The 18,057-nt window shown below is 35.4% G+C and overlaps 1 protein-coding gene across 2 annotated transcripts in view; it reads right to left on the bottom strand.

Annotated features, from left to right (window-relative positions):
• Olf413 (DBH like monooxygenase olf413) overlaps positions 1-18,057 on the bottom strand; it is a 253,229-nt gene that overhangs the window by 176,636 nt on the left and 58,536 nt on the right. Inside the window, exon 1 of one of the 2 annotated variants that reach the window (XM_070306134.1) lies at positions 8,767-9,473. The exons of the other annotated variant lie outside the window; for it this stretch is intronic. The gene's annotated coding sequence lies outside the window, so the exon portion shown is untranslated. Of the gene's footprint in view, positions 1-8,766; positions 9,474-18,057 lie in introns of those variants that run through there. 2 annotated transcript variants of the gene reach the window in all.

Raw genomic sequence — 18,057 nt, forward strand, 5'->3', positions numbered from 1 at the left:
AGTATAATAAAATAATCTCACTGTTTTCTAAATCCAGCTTAACAGATTTAAAAATCTGCCACTTGCAATTTAAAAGATTCAAGAACAGATCATTTTGCAGTTTAAACAATTAAAAACGTGCGACTTGAATCTCTTCACAGTTATCTCTTATAATAGCGTACCATTTAAAGCCGTACGTTTAAAATAGTTCAGTGTCCCAAATTCGAAACTGAGAAAAGTGGTCCCTACGGTCGTAACGCAATCGATATCTATATATTCGATGTATATTCGTAATAATCGTGCAGAGATAAAAAAAAAAAAAAGAAAAGAAAAGAAAAGAAGATGAAAGAAGCTCGAGTGATTGTCGTGTGCGCGAGATCAATTCGACATTAGCAAGTCAAAGTGTGCGAACGCGCCTGTCATCGTCCCGCCGCGGATAATGCGTACCTTTGTCGCGACGAAATGATGGTTTTCGTGAAGCAGCTTAATCTCGTCGCCCTACCAAAATTACCGGGTCGTCCCGACGGCTGGTGGCGATTCCGCTCTCTCCATAATTTGTAAGTGTGCCACGGCCTGGTCTCACACCAGCCTCTGCGCCTCCTCCCGTCCCACTCTTTCCTACGTTATCTTTTATTGGACTTTCCACGGCGAAATTATAGATCGAGCGACAAAACGTGAGTACAGACTTTGTTCGTTTTCTCTCTAGCTCCTACACCCTTCTCGTCCCTTGCGTTAGCATTCCTCGCGGCTATCATTATCTTCAACGATCGCTCCGAACTGAACGGGATCTCTGATCGGTCGATTAATTCGATCTTTCAATGGCACGACGTGGACAAGGCGCGAACGCGAGTCAATGATCGCGGAAGATGATGGTCGAGTGACTACCGGGAGTGTGATGTAGTGGTATGTGAAACATTATTAAGAAATTATCTAACTAAATCTATTCTGTAATATGTCCTAAAATAACGCTATAAAGAATAATACAAATATAAAGATATATTGACGATTTAATATCTATGATTTAATTTCTATGAAAACGCAAGAAGACAGACAATTTAAATACAAATAATTATAAAAAAATGTTATAATAAAAATTTAATTTTAAAAACATTCAGAATTACATATAACACATATCCATATATTTTTTGTAATAAATTTTATAATACAACACACGAAATATTCTCGGGGTAAAATCAATGTGTACTTTGCTCAGATTTCTTCAACAATGCTGTTTTGAGAAGTTCGAGGGTGAATTATTAATTGGACGGATTCTCGGAAGTGATAGTGCAAATGCAAGAGACGAGGATAAGCAACTTTGTCAAATCGAATTATCAACTACTCCATAACAATTCAAATTCAACCGGAATTCACGAGCTTCGCTATGGTGTTAGCGAAGCGCTATAGAAGACAGAGGAATAGAGACGCTATATTATTGAATAATGATTAACTCAAGTAGCAAATGGATAAGAGAAACATATTAAATTTAATTACATTGAATATTCTAAGATTGCCAGAACTTGAAAGTTTAGATAATAATGATAGCTTATAACGAATACATTTGCCTACATCATGTGGCCAACTTTATTAAATATTTATCATCGCGGACATCGATAATACGTACGATATAATGAAAAGTAATAATTTATATCTCCAAGCATATAGAAATCAATCTTCCTAAAGATGTGGCATAACCATCCTCGCCCACTTGTCTCTTTGATTAGTTTGACATTTCGTCGATAGATGCACATATGTTACACTGAACAATGATTTCTCATAGCGAGTTATTCGACCTTTGATCAACGTCGGGTTTATCCCGTCTCATAATTATTATGCTATACCCGACGTTAACAGATAATTTAAATAAAGTGTTGCGCGCGTGGAATGAACGAGGGCCTCTACAGTAATGTCGGAGTGACGATCGTTAATCGTTACAGCGCGAACGAAGTGTTTGGCAGCACGACGGCACGTAGTTGTTCATTTTGGATTAGGATAATTGGGCTTGCAGAGGGTGTCAAACATCGGGGTCGCCGCGCTTGCCCGGATTTCGCTAATTGGTATTATCAAGCTTTAGCGACTAATAATATTAATTGACGCTCGCCATCGCGTCACCAGTCAACTCATTCCGAGGTACCGAAGCTTTATTTACCGGAAGAGAAATTTAAATCTTTTTTTAAGTTGTTTCTTTGCGTGATACAAAATATTTAAAAAATTTTTGTATTTTTATGTTTTTATACTTTCAAACAAATTTCTCAAATGTTGATAAAACGGCTGAAAATGTTTATTAAGACGCTTAAATTATATTTTCCGTATTTCTTAGATTGTAGAAAATTATTTTATTTATAATATTCACAGTTTATATAATAAATTGTTATATCATAACTATAAATGTGCGCAGAAAACATGATTTATGTTTTCTGGTATTCTTGAAAAACAAATTATAAAGCTCTCGGGCGTTTTAAAAGTTTGTGAGAAAACCGGATTTCTCGAAGAAAAGTACGTCGAAAAATCGGATCAACCGGAGAACAATGCGCGATATCTCATGTTCTCAGATTGTAACGCTTGGCAGGCGTTGCATAAGACGACAGGATGTTAAGAAAAACTCGATGCATGCATATAAGCGCAAGCGGAAATACGTGACAAACGTGTGATTTACCTGTAAAGTGAAAGGGTGTCAGGGGCTCACGTGGGTGCCGGTTGAGTGAAACAGTACAGAACAGAATAAACGTATGAATCTTGTAAAACGTCTATATAACGATAAGTGCAATATGTGGGTAAATTATTTATGAAGGATGTCGCGCGTGTTAGAAGAGTAGGACAGTGGAGTAGTGTAGAAAATGAATTGTGTATAACACACGGAAAGGCTCGTCGTAAAAATATAATCAATCTCTAAAACCGTTGAATTATAAAATTAGATGTAATAAATTACCGGTCGAGAGCGAGTTTACGTTGGAAATATCGGAGAAGAGAGAGGACTCTACCGACTGATTTACGTTAGCCGCGAGTGAATATAAAGTGTACACTCGCCCTTTAATGAACCCTCTATGAAGCGGATATGACGCGCGGGCACGTACTCACGCGGAAATGAAATTGCAAAATGCTAAGTAGCGTGGTATATTCTTGAAAGTCCTCGTCGTCGTATTTATCGGCGTACTTCAACGCCGCTTAATTTATAGATGCATAAAATAAACCCGGGGATCGATATAACCCGCGCACGGACGCGAGATCCACAACTGTAACACATACAGGGAGTAAGAGATCCTAATCGCGTCGACTCGCGAAACGAAAATTCGCGTGAGCGAATCCGTTCGTCCGTCCATCCGTCCGTCTTACACCCCCTATTCGAGGGCAGACCTTTAGAGATATACGAATGCTCTCCGTCTTATCTATCGGGGCTATTTAAGACGTCGCCCGCGATCCCCATCAAGAGAGATATCCGCGAAATCACACGCGGATTAACGGATAAACGATGCATGTGCGCACGAGTACGTTGTATCGTAAATTTAGGCGGACGGAAATATCCGTTCGATCCGCACTCATTGATTCGCTTGGGGGTTAGATAAATGATGCATACTAAAGAGTGTTCTATCTGTCCTTCTATCGATCGTCCTAGATCTCGTGTTTATCTTATTTATTGGAGAAAGACCGTTTCAGACTGTTACTAATATAGCGAATTTGTCAAATATGTTTATTTGAAAATTGAATAAAAAATATTATTATCATAAAATAATATATATATATATATATATATATATATATATATATATATATATATATTGTATAATGAAAAAGTATCCGCGACAAATTTTAAACATAATAGTTGCCTTTTAAAAAGTTCAAATAAACTGTAGTATTAGTATATAACTCTAGTAATTTAAAAATAATGGTTATAGCATGTTTTCGTAGATTCTAGACTTAATTAGTTGAAAATATTTAACATTCTGAAAAATTTTTCCATTATAGAGAGAGTCCAACCTAATAATTTATAGCTCGATCGAAACTTGACACATGTCGTATAAAATATTTCGTACAATAAATATAATAGTAAAAATATCGATCTAATGTCATAATTTCGGTAAAAAATTCCAACAATCTCGAAATTGCATTGTACACAATTACTATCTGAATAAAATATTATTTTTTAAACGAGATATTGTACGCATACACAAATGCTTTCCTATAGGCACTAGTATTCTTGTATAAACTGAACGTCCCACGTTACTTTGCCCCGATATCTTTACAATTTCAATGCAAATTGCGCGTTACAGCCTGCGTGACTAATTTAATATGCCACGCTATTTTATTATCGCACGTAACAGAATAAAATGCTTCAGAAATTTTCGTACTAGAAACGTCGTGTTCCTCGCAAATTGTCAAATACACGATCGACCGTAATGTACTAGAATTTTATGAAATAATAGCCTTATTTATCGCCTAAAATGCATCGCGCTTAAATTATAATCAATATTTAATGCTATTGCATTTTATCAACAACCAAGATATTATTTTTCACTGTGTTTCATATAGAAAGTATATATAATATACAGAAAAAAATTATTACATTATAATATATCATCTATATATTCTAGAAAAAAATATTAACATTAATAATAATAATAAATATAATCGAAATATATATTAAAAGATATTATAAGAAACTGTAGTAAAAAGAATCATGTCGATTTACCGTGCGCGATGAAAATAGATGCCGATATGTCGATATCAATTTAAGCGACGATAATTTCGATACACGGTATAAAATTTCCCTAGTAGTAAGGCAGTAACGAATTTCGCAGGGAGATTAATGATCGGTATCGCGGATATTAAGATTGACTAATCCTTCAAATAGAAAACGAATTTGAAAAACTCTCCCGTCGTACGGGAATAAAGGACGAGATCCGTTAACAGATTGCTTTTTCCGCCCGACGGCTGGGGACGCTAAAGCGAACGGGAGAATAATCTTCATGCGAAAGCGACGAAGGAGAAAGCGAGCAGGAAGTTCGTGGAAACGCGAACGGCCTCAACGCCGCGCGTCCCGCGTCGCGTAGGACCGCCGTTCACGAGAGCGGAGCGAGCTTAAAGGAGATAGCCGGTAAAAGATCCTCGCGACGTAGGGACAGTCGCCGTGATACATCGCCCGTCGGCCGTCGCGCTATCTCTCTCGCGCGTCTACGACAATCTTCTTCTCACACTTCGCCAAGAGAGCTCGCATTCCTAGAAACGCGAACGCGCAGCATTTTCGCGAATCACCGCGATATCGAACAGATGAATCGATTTTCCTCTTTTCTTTTTCTTTCTTTTTTAGAATCAACGTAAGAATTATTCGATCGCTTTGCGTATCTTTTTCACAGATTGATTTCCAAAAATTAAAGATCATGATAATAATTGAGTGTTAAATATCTACTACGTATACTAATATATATCTACGTAAAACTCATATTTAATCGAAAGAGTAAGATTACATTAATCTTAGTCTTAATAATCATTTTCTTTTCATTAGACTATAAGACGCGAGTAATATGCAGAATAATTTTTATGACGCGAAATAGAATATTGGGAAACTTTTACACAAAGTTATTATTAATGGATTTAATGGATCTTAATTATTACTAATTAACTAATTTTCTAAATCCTATTTAAGAAATTATTAATTTTGTGCAACGTTTATTCTGATTGATTTTTTAAAAATCTTTTTATTCGAATTATAAAAAAAGATTATTCGAACAATTCGTAGTCAAAAATATTAAAAATGAAAAATACAAACATTGGTAGGTATAAAGGATTCAAAGATTAATTATACATTTTTTATATTTCAATTTTTCATCAAATACGTTCAACAGAAAATGATATTTCCTTGCAGTGATCGAGGAATATTTTATTTCTCATCTATATCGTATGGCGTAAAGATTACAAAATATATGAATGATTTATCGTAAGCTTCTATCAAATTTGTCATCTCTCGCTACTTTCTTATTTTTTAAAAGGTATTTAAAGAGAGAAAGACCCATCGCATTTACAAAGCACTAAAAACCTACGCTCGTGAGATGTGTTAGCTCGTATTAAAGCGTTATAAGGCACGCAACAGTTTAAGGAGCCTCGTCAAGAACTGTCAAGTTTGTTTACGGATTAGGAAACGCCTCGTGAACTCAACTTAACCCTTTCAAGAATCTCATGATAATCTCAATGTCCTAATGCTTGTTCTAAGGAGTGTTTACCATTCTGCTGAGAGATTATCCGTTTTGAATACAACCATATGTTTCTAATTTTACAGGTAGGTATAAGGAAAGCTTACCGAAAATCAAAATTTATACGACGTTAAAAAAAGTCGTAAAACACTTGATTTTAGAAAGCTAGAAAATTAGAATATAGAGTATGTAAAATTCTCTCTATCGTATTTTGAAACTCGCATATCATACTAATTGAAAATATATTAAATTGATCAAACGATTTGATAATTTTTTTTTCTTGATTTATATAAATTATTAGGGTAAAACTTATGTATGAAAAAAAATGTGAATAGATATATATGACTTCCTATAAATCTTAGACAATGGAAAACGTTGACTTGGATGAATTAAGATTTACGGATACCTACAACAAAAAGATTTTAAGAAAGAAAGAAAAATTCCCTGCGGTGGGCACGGTGCAAAGAGTTTCGTTCGGGTTTCTCTTATTTTCGACTTGGCCGCACGACACGACAATGCTCTTAAATTCACCGCCTTGGACGGCCATTAATACCCGGAGAAACTTTCGCGTAAAAATCCTACAGGCGTGCCAGTAGAAATTAGGCCGGTCATTGTCGGTTCGTTGAAAATTCGCGGGAATCGAGTCGGGAGGTCGCTGAGATTCGCAGTTTCATCGGCGAAAAGATCTCGCAATGTCATTGATTATGACATTAAAGCGGAAAAAAGAAACAAAGTTTAATCATTCATTTATAGAATCCCCTGTTTAAACTTGAATTAAGTAAAATAAATTCTAGATATTAAATAACTCAGCAATTATGAAACACACACACACACACACACACACATTGCAATAAATTATTGTTATGGAGAAATCGACTTTGTATTCATCAGAAGAACCTGTCGTGAACAGAAATAACGATAGTGACAGCTTGTATACGTGACACTAGTATGTGCCACATGGCACTAAATTTCTGCGATTTAGCGCAAACTTTAAATGGGATTCGAGATCGGTTCTACCATTTTATCTACGAATATATACGCGCACTGACATACGTGCCGGTGTGTTTCGCATGATCGAGAGCCTCCGTGTTTTACGATCGTACGACTTTATTTGTTTGTTTTTTTTTTCGCCGCGCGTGCGAGATCACTTTCGCATTTCACTGTATCGTGCGAGCTCTCGAAGTGACAGACTGCGCGTGACAGGTGCCACGGCATAAACATCGATCTGCGAATATTACCGTGAAGCATTACTCGCGAAATGACTCTCGCGATGCTGGCAACTATTCGCTTGCCAGGTAAATCAGAAACTTTAACCGTTCGCTATCAAATCGCCGAGCGATGGCGGATTGTTAACGTTTGCGTTCCTCGCGATATGATCGCGTACAATTTTTATCTTTTCCGATGCGATAAAAAAGATTTCGAATAAAAATTTAGCGTTGGTTTTGAAGAAGAACAGAAATCGCATGTTTTCGTCAAAAAAGATACATTGATACATGATATTCAATTGATTTACGATTTGACTTGCGTCATTTTTTTAGAAAGTTTTAACGTTTCGCTATCAGTCACCGTTCGTAAAGAATTCTAGCTATATAAAAAAACGTACCGCACGATTGTGGGCACAATCAACAAATACAAGGTCAAATTTTATGACTAGAATATTTCGTTTCAAAAACTTGTACTATATCGGTGAAAAAGATTATTCTTTACTCCATTTGTATAAACCGAGTTAAAAATATAGTTAAAAAAAAAAAAAAAAAAAAAAAAAAAAAAAAATGATATGTGTTTTTATATAATTATATTAAAGTTTACTATATATAAAGCATTCTTTTATATACATATTGGAAGCATATTATCGCATAAAATTCTACATTCTTTTAATAACGTACTTTATTTATTCTAAAAAAAGCAAGACATTATCAAAGCGGAAATTTTTTAGCGCTGTGTCGTATCATCAAACATCCAGGAAGACTCAAAAAATAAGTACATCATTTATCTCCTGAAATATTCTTATATCAAGATACCGTGAGATAAAGTAACACCGATAGATTTACGTCGTCGCGCCTTATCTGAGAATCTATGCATCTATTTATCTATTAGATATTAGAACGGTGACTTGTTTCACAAAACTTCGTGGATTGACAATGAGATAAATATGTCAAAGAATTCTAACAATTTTTGTCAGACGAAAGTTTGCCTATTGTGTCAGCGAATCCAAAATCGTGCCAATCTTTGTAGGCGAGAGAGAGAGAGAGAGAGAGAGAGAGAGAGAGAGAGAGAGAGAGATGGTAAATAATTTTTTTTTTATAAAAGAAATTACGATCGATTCGTCAAATTTTTCATGTCGATCTAAACTTTTTGTAAAGTAGAAACGCAATAATTTTTGAAAATCGGGAAATTTTCTATTAAATACGTGTTATAATATATAAATATAACTTTATATAAAATAGAAAATAATTAACTTTAGGTAAAAAATGCTGAAAACGTTCTAAAGGTTATCTAATCTCGCGTACACCTTTCAGACACTTCTCTCGGAATTCTGTAGCTTTAGGTTTCGCTCGTCGATTATCGATAAGATAAGATTCGTGGAATTTTGAAGAAAACTCACCACTCAAAAGTATAAACGACGGCGAGATGTCTCCGGATCCGTTACGTTTTTGACGAGCGTCGCGACGCCGTCGTCTCGACCCTCGAGAAACGATGATTCTCTCTCGCTATACACTCGCGTCGTTAAGAACCTGCCTCCTATCCTCCGTCGTCCTGGCGATCACACACTTCCGCCACTGTCACTCACTCACTTTACGAGCTCCTCGATTACGCCCTTCTATAACCCGAGCCGATAATTCTCTGCGACGAGTCGATGATAGACAACCACTCGCGTCTCTCTCGATCTGTTTATCCGCGCGTCACTTCAATCTGTTCATCCGCGCGTCACTTCAATCTGTTCGTCGTCGCGACACTCTGAAAGTTGCGTTCCAATTTGCGCGGTTAAAGTAGACGTAACACTATTCACACTGATCGCAATCGACAGATTTCGTCGAATCGATTGGCCGCGAGAAGAAAAATACGAGTTTGTTTCTCTCGCGCGACGACAGAGATACGTCGCGGATTAAAGTCGAGAATATCATTCAATGGAGAATAATCGCTCAAGTCGATTATTCCAAGTGCGAGAAACCGTTGTCGTTATCTCGTCTTTTGTCACGTTAAACGATCGAAATTTCAAGCGGTTCTCTCTTCCCTTCGTTCGACAAGAAGACGCGGACGCCGCGTGCAGGCCAGCCAACCGCGCGCCACGGTACTAGCCTGTGTACTGAAGCGCCACTGCGACCTGAAGCCGGGTTCCTTCGGCCTCCCCTCCTAGGGAATCCCCACCGCTCGTCTACCCCCACCACATACTCACGCCGCCGCGCGCGCGATTCTACGCGCGCCCTATCTCCCCGTTCAAGAGAGACATCCCTTCTCCTTCCCCCTTATCCTTACTCTTTCATGAATCTGTCTCACTCTCTCTTTCTCTCTTTGCCTCTTTCTTTAGGAAATATTCCTTTTTCTCGCTCTCTCTCTTTCTCATTTTCGTTCTATTTCTTTCTCTCTCTCTCGCTTCTTTGGCTCATTCGCTATCCTTATTCCGCTCGCATTCCAACGGTGGTCGGTTCCTCTATGCCATGTTCCGACTGCCTAACACCGACCCTTCGCGTACGAACGACCGAACGACCACCCCGTTTTCTCCTCCGACACAGCGCACACGATCAACCTCTCTCTCATCCTTCCCTCTCATTCCTCTCTGAGAAGCCGCGACGCGCACCAGAGAGGTGCACCCTTCGCCAAGGATTTTCCGGATCTCCCGCATCTTCTCCTTCCTCATCCTCCGTCCGCGTCCTAACCAGCCGTTCCTTTCAGAAATATTTCGACGTTCGCGCGCATGTACATCCTTGCACCTGACTCCTCCATCGAGTTTTCCTCGGTCAAGGAAGTGCGCCGGCCAATCCCAGGCACATGTTCGACACTTCCACTCTCGTGCTATTCTTCTCGGATCAGACGGGGAAACGGGAGAGGCTCGGGAAATCTCTTTATCATACTCGCGAACAAGCGGACTCTACATTCTCGAAAAGAATGTTACTCTCTTTTTTTTTTTTTTTTTTCCTTTGACCATTGGACTTCAACGTGACGGTGAGAATCGAGAAAGAAATTTCCACCGAACGAGAAGCTAAACGCAATCATTTTCACGATTTATCGATGCAAGATGCAGTCGAATAATGAAAGCCGAAATCGAGAAAAATGTTTTATTTAATGTCACAATTATAGATTGCAATAATAAATGATGAGAATTCTTCTAATTGAAACTAGAGGATTATTTAGAAATCGTCATTTGTCAAAAAATGAAAAAAAGAAACGCGACACAGTTGATTTTAAGTAAAATTATATAACTTCGGATAATTTAATGACACATTATATTTGTCTTCTTTAATATTATAATTATATTTGTTAATATTAATGATTTCTATTTTGCATTAGTTAATGTTTGTTGATTATTTTATATTTCGTATTATTCATTATTATCGTCGAAAAAAATATTATTATCGCAAAATAACAGTTAAAGAATTATGTTAAAACCGAGAGAAATTTTCACATCAGCGAAAATTGATTTAAGCTCAATATATGGAAATTTCAACGAAACTAGATTAATTTGCGAAGCTGCTTATAAATTCCTTTCATTATGATGATAACTGCAGTCCTCGGGGATTACTGCATATTTGCGGTGTGAATTTTGGGGTACGGTCCCGTAATTATATCACCACTATTTGCAAGACACTTTTCACATAGCTCTCCCATTCGGCGAATGGCGTCGATGCGAGTGACATTTCCATTTCCACTGCGGGGCAACGCGCATAAATTCGATACGCGCGACGAGTTCTCATGCTTCGCGAGGTTACGCTAATTTCCACCATGATACCCGCATCACGCCGATCACAATTAACTGACAATTAATTGAATATGTAGATCCTTTTACTTTGAGATACCGCGCGCGTCATAAGAGTGACTGTCACACGAGCAAAAGTATCGCGAAATAGGTGTCATTAGTCATTCGCTGGTGCTATCTCATACCTTTCAATATATACTCTCGGTACATACCTGTCATATATTTCAAGCATTTAAAGCATATTCATCTATCTATCTACATGATTGCATTAACGGCGACATCAGCAAAATTGAAATATCTCGCGCTATATCGCGCGTTAGTGAGTAAATTATGTCCAGTAAATAGAAAGAGCTATATACATTATATATCTGTATTTCATATGTATATCCGTTTAGTCAACAAATAAACATGAAATTTCAACGAAGAAATCAATAAATAGATTTAAAACTCATTGGTAATCGAAATTTCAATAGATTATAATCTACTTATTTCTGAAATAACAGAACATTCATGGGGAAAATTTTATTTTGTTTATATTTATTATATCTATTGTGTTTCAAAAAACGACAAATTTTATCAAAATAAATAGCTCATAAAAATCAAATATAATTGTTATATACAAGATGTAATTTATACTACGAAATTCTGATTATAAAGAATAATATGTATATTTAATTGTAAATTTAATATAATTATGAAACGTTTCTCATCAATTCGGTAACCGTTTTTCTACTACATTTATGCATCCTTGCCCGCTTTAATATCGATCTCTTTACGTACTCTAGAATGCTATCCATGTATTGGGAGTACCTCCTTCTGAGCCCATCAAATTTCGCGCTGCCGCAAGCAAAAAAAAAAAAAAAAAGCACGCAGAATTTAATTCTTGCCCCTTGACTTGAGCGTAGTCGCTCTTGAAAATTGGATTTTTTTAATGAAACCTCATTCGCTTGGAAGCAGCAGCAGCAACCGAAGATTAAGTTTCCCGGTAGACAATATCGGCACTTGCCTTTAACGGCTCCTAGAAACATATTGCGATTATGCTCCATACGCGCGAGAAATTATTTGATCTCATTATTTCAAAATTTGTAATATATAAAATACAAAAAATATAGAATGCTGTTTATATAAATAAATTCTGTTTATATATGGCCGTGCTTAAAGTTTCACGATGATGCTATCTCCGATCCTAATTTCATATATTATTGCGATTATTAATAATACAATATTGTAAATATTATTTAACTTGCCATGCTAATATATACATATTGCATTAAATTATCAGGATATCAGGAGTGCACATCAGAATGTTATCTAACACAGACATCTTCTTTTAAGAGAGATAACTAAAATTTTCAGACGGACAGCCCATAGCTATAAATACGTCCCTTTGACAACTGTTACATTAGTTTTGTATAGAGAATGAAATTTTAAATGTGCGTAAAACAGTGACAAATGCACTAATCTCGGTATCCGGGGTTAACCTTGAATCCTACGTATAACTGAAAAATCTCTGCTAATCGGTCGACCGTAAAACTTGAGCTTATTGCTACTTCCTACTTTCACTTTAACAGCACCGGATTACCAAGGCCTATTCTTGATCGTATACACGCACAGTAAAACCGGTAATAATCGTAATTTTTACATCTATTCCATAATTCTTAATTTATGAGACTTAAAATTGTCATAAGCCGCAAATAAGTATTGGCGCAAATATCTAGGGAACTGTCATGCTCACGCGCACTTTAAATACGGCAATGCAAACAGAATATATTCGCGCGATTCTAAAGACCTTATCTTCTCTTTCCGTGCGAATCACGATTATATACATCGTAAAAATAGCAATTTAATATAGCACTCTACACATCGTGGAATATTCCAACTCTAATTCAAGAAATTTTAAATTACATTTAATATTTATAAATATTTCCAATGTAACGTGCTTTAGTAAAATTTAGAAAAATAAAAAATTAGTATTAATTAAAAAATTTCTAAAATTATGGTATATGATCTTTTTATGTTGATGAAAAAACATTGAATTTATGTATGCTTCTTTTATTTATTATCCCATCCGTAAACAAGTTAATATTATTAACGAATAATCCGTCCACATTATCTCTAAAATAAATTTTTCAAAACTCTCTAATTTATAATACAATTTATTGTGTCACAAATAATATTCGCACTTTGTCCGTAAAAATATCGATTGTTTATTTTCACACGACAGTGCATTAATTTACAAATATCCCACAGTCTGAATAGATACGCATCGTTGTGAGTACTCTATCAATTCATTATGCTATATCCCGGAACGAACAAATTTCGCAAATCCCGAGAGGGCTGTCATACTGCCATCGATCATATTTGCGCACCAACCAGCATGTCTGGCCTCGAATAAAAAAGTTGGGGACGTTAACGATTTACACACTAATTATAGTTATAACCTCGCCTTTAACAACTGAGACTCGAAACCAGCAGCATGTTCACAGTTCCGCATTCTTGAGGGGTTACATTTTTTTGTCATACTCTTTCAACCATTTTTGGTTGACCTTGCAACCATCATTTCTGTCTAGCTTTTCCTTACCATGATGACAGGAGACAAACCCAGTTAGACACGGATTACTCAGCAGGTAAGAATAGAGAGACTTCAGCTTCAAAAGTTTCAAGAGAGCCATTTATCTCTAGTTATGTCGACGATTTTGTTGGATCTCTGTCGAAAGGTCAGCGTGTTTTTCATCTGCATTAGCGGAGGAGATTGAATGGGATGACTGTTGTACGATCCGAAACGAAACTTACTTTTCATTGTAGTTCAAGGTAATCCTGTGACGCGACAACATAATGAGACTGCAGAATGTGCCACGAAGTAACCGACAAAATTACGAATTCTTTACGCAATCAATTTTTCCCTTAACAAAAAACATGTGCGTGTGTGTAAATATAGATAATTTTGAAATTATAAGTAATTAATAATAACACGAGTCATTTTTCAAGAATAAAAAGCTCCAAGAATGCAAATATATAATCTTGTTTTTCGTTCAATTTATAAATATGTATCTTATTTTAACACAAATTAAATTTAAGATTTTAAAAAATTAATAGCCTAAAATTTTTGTTAAATTAGGAATGCAAGAAATTAATTAAGAACCTAAAATAAAAAATTACATCGTTTCTAGAAAAAAACAAACATTTACAAAATTCTTTTTAAATTTTCAAATTTTAAAGATCCCCACGCAATATAAGAAAAATTTATATTATATTGTTACTATGATAATTTAACAAAGACGGACATGTCATTCTATTGCGTCATACTGGTTCTAAAATACCTGCCTTCATTTGGTCCTCTCATCATCGTCCCCTTCGAGAAAGATCAGAAATACGGGCCAGCAATGGACGCAGAGCTATGCGACGCTGTACGTGGACATCTTCCGGTTTCTCACCCCTGGCTGAATCCCGCCACGACACTATGGCGCCTATTAGAGCGCTCGTATATTTTTACACGTCCGACATATCGCCCCACCGGTACGTTGTATTGCATTAGCACGGAAGATGCGTGCCCCAGATAACGCCAGTCGACCTGGTAACGATCCCCGGTCCTTACAAAAGGTGTGAATTTTAAAGCCGAACGATATATCGGTCACCCGAGCACCCTCTTGAACGTTATGCCTTGATTAGGGATATAAGCGATATCCCGATATCTCGTTGACTCCACCTGATATTTTATCAAATATACATTTTAAAATGTGTCCATATATATGACCCGGTTTCACATATATTAAATTAAATTTAATTCTATTAAAAGCATATTTTTGCATGTTTTTAAAGAAATTATTTTTCATGAGTTATAAAACAATTAAAAGATAGGAAAAACGTTTCCTGCTTTTTATTCGAAAATAATATAAGAAAACTTCAAAATTCTTACGATGTCGATACTTAAGTGTATTAGAGAATTTGGATTATCGAGAATCTCTGTTCAACTTCACTCAGAAAGCGTTCAATTTTTAATCACGTTTCAGCTCTAGCGACCTTGATGCGCAAAGTTGCAGCATTATCGAGAATGTCAAAACTGGTGGGGAGGATTCGAAAAGTTTCGTTCAATAGTATTCGTGGGATGCGCTTCGCAAGCTTCTAAGTCTCGCTGTGAGATCGGCAAAGGACCGTCGTCCTATAATTCCATTAGTCGCGCGAGCCGGTCGTTCCCACGTTCATCGAATCTGCCAGTCGGTCGGCGAAGGATGAGAATCGTTCAAAAAGTTTGCCGATTACAGCCACTTTGTGCGATTAGTGTCCGCAAAGTACTCAAGCTCGCTTGTAGTTCGGTGTATTTACCTCGTGAATTCTCACACGAGTCCGCAATCAATGACGTATAAAAAAAATTTCAAAAATCTGTAAAAAAAATTGTTAAGTTTTCTTGCATCTTTTTTCATTTTCATTCTAATAATATCAAACAATGATATTTTACATAACGAACTAAAGCGAATTAATTATTTATCGATTAAAGGTATACACTTTTTTATTTATATACTAGATACAAAATAATAATTAAAATAATACTTTTTTATATATATACTAACAGCAGAAAATAATAATTACTATTTATTAGATTTGAAAAGGAAATTGCATACACAAATAAGTTTTTATGAAATATTTTGAAAGCAAATCTTGATTCCACTAAAAAAAAAGAAAAAATATAAAAATGTCAAAAAATCCTCTTCTGCATATTTTAAGCCACGCCCCTATTGATATTATGTAATAATACGACCATCAATTACATCATTATATGTATATCATGTATCATTCAGATTATTTTCATATATAAATTTATTAATTACTTTTTTCTAACAATTATTTGCAAAATTATAATGACTGTAGTTCATTATAATGTTCATGTCATTCTTTCACATACTGTAATGATAAATTCATGAGATAAATTATTTATGCAATTTTTATTTTCACACGATCATATGTCAATATTTGCACGAGAACCAATTAATAGATGTCGAATGTCAAATCTCCATTGAATATTAATCCAGTCTATTCTACATCTCAATCTCAGATATCGATTCAGTAACGAGTAACTCGATAAACGTCGAATAGATATAATTTCCAAGTGTCAATGTCATTCAAGAATTTAATTATCCGGTGTAAAGAAAGATAATTGTTAAATTGAATAAAAAAATTTAGAATTAAAATATATTTTACGCACGCATATTTTTCTCAATTTTATTTTATTCATTCTAATTATATTCGACGAAATTTACATTACTGCTCTTTCTTTGCTTTCTCTAATATTATTTTGCCATCGTAAATCTCAAATAAAAATTTAATTGTAAACTTTTTCGGCGCGTATCGTTATCTTTACAGAAATATTTCGCAGCTCCATTAAGTTTTGCAGAAAAAATAAGAAAATGCGAATTTGAATATAAAACGTGAAAGAAACTTAAAATTTATTACTTTCAAAGAAATATTATATAGAAATTTTATTCATGGCGCAAAGAGAACTGTTTCTCTCACTGAATAATATTAAAATCACTAAAAATACAAGATTGCTATTAAATGCGACACTATATACGATATCGTAGTATTGTGAAACAAATTCATCGCAAATTTTCTGTAAATGCAATTTTTAAGATTTTAATTTAAAAAAAATCTTAACATCAAAATTTTTATCGCTGAAATTGTCGAGGTAGTTACTCATTTTCTCTCTGATATTCCCCCAATATTCTATCTTTTTAATAACGAGATCATTAACAAGAAACTTAATAGCAAGTTTTAAAAGTCACAGGGAAAATTTTACTTTTAATAATTTAAAATCAAGAGAAAGCATAAAATATCTTCCTCTCTCTGATTCAAACTTGTCAATTTTTTTTTCATTTTTTCAACGAAAGAAAATACCTCCGGATAGAAATTGTGTTCAGTTTAAACGTATCTGCCAGATGCTCGTGTAAAAATCGTCACGAAACACCTGCAAGTGGATTGATACTTTTATGGGGTCCCCTCAGCATGTCCTCCCCCTCCTCACGCCTTCGCGAAAGTCGCTGGAAACGGTTGTCCTGTGGCGGAAATGTTTATCCCACGTACTTGCGAGATTTGGAACGCTGCCACTTGCTCTACATACGTGAACTGCAGCGCCAAGCAAGCAACAAACGGCACCAGCTTCGCTTGCGTCGCCGCGATCTACACCTAGATTATATTACACAATCCCGAACAAGCCCGAATATTGTATTTTATGCTCCCATGTCTTCGCGTTCCAGCAATCCTTAAAGGGCAACGAAACGGAAGAATAAGGTGTACGGTGTGTCGGAAAATTCGCGTATCAATGAATGCGTGAATTTGAATTAATATACCGTAGAAAAGAGTAATCGTACAAAAAAACGGTAAAAAAGCATGTAAATAGAAACAAATATTTCTTATAATATAAACGATTTCCGATATAACTGTCTATAAAACAGAGAATTAACGGACAGCCTCGTTTATATGATGGGACGTTTAATCTCACGAAAATTATATATATATATTGCAGTAGTTTTGCTTACTTTCGCTTTTATAAATATATTATGTTAATTTAAATAAAAGTGCGCGCGCGCTACAAAAATTTTAATATAAACGAGTGTATACAAAGGCGCACGTAAAGCAAATTTCTTTTCATTTTTATCTTAAGAATGCGCATCTAAAAGTATAGATGGAGCAAGAGAAGAATTATTAATATTGCGCAATTATTAATTTGTCCTCCTTTTAAACATTATGTCGCCGTGGTATATATAGACTTTATACATATCTATTGTATATAGTATATAGGTACAAAAGTAGCCATTAATATCGACCTTCTTTGGAACTCTTTAAATAATAATTGATAATGTGTAATAATTGAAGAAACATGTACTTAAACGTGACAGTTGTATTCTTGAAAAACAGATGCCTTACACGACTAGAATAAAAAAATAGTATTACTATTTATACGATAGTATATCATACATAACAAAGTTT

This window comes from Polyergus mexicanus, unplaced genomic scaffold, assembly GCF_030449975.1.
Source record: "Polyergus mexicanus isolate NDT 795.1 unplaced genomic scaffold, iyPolMexi1.0 SCAF_13, whole genome shotgun sequence".
NCBI lineage: Eukaryota > Metazoa > Arthropoda > Insecta > Hymenoptera > Formicidae > Polyergus > Polyergus mexicanus.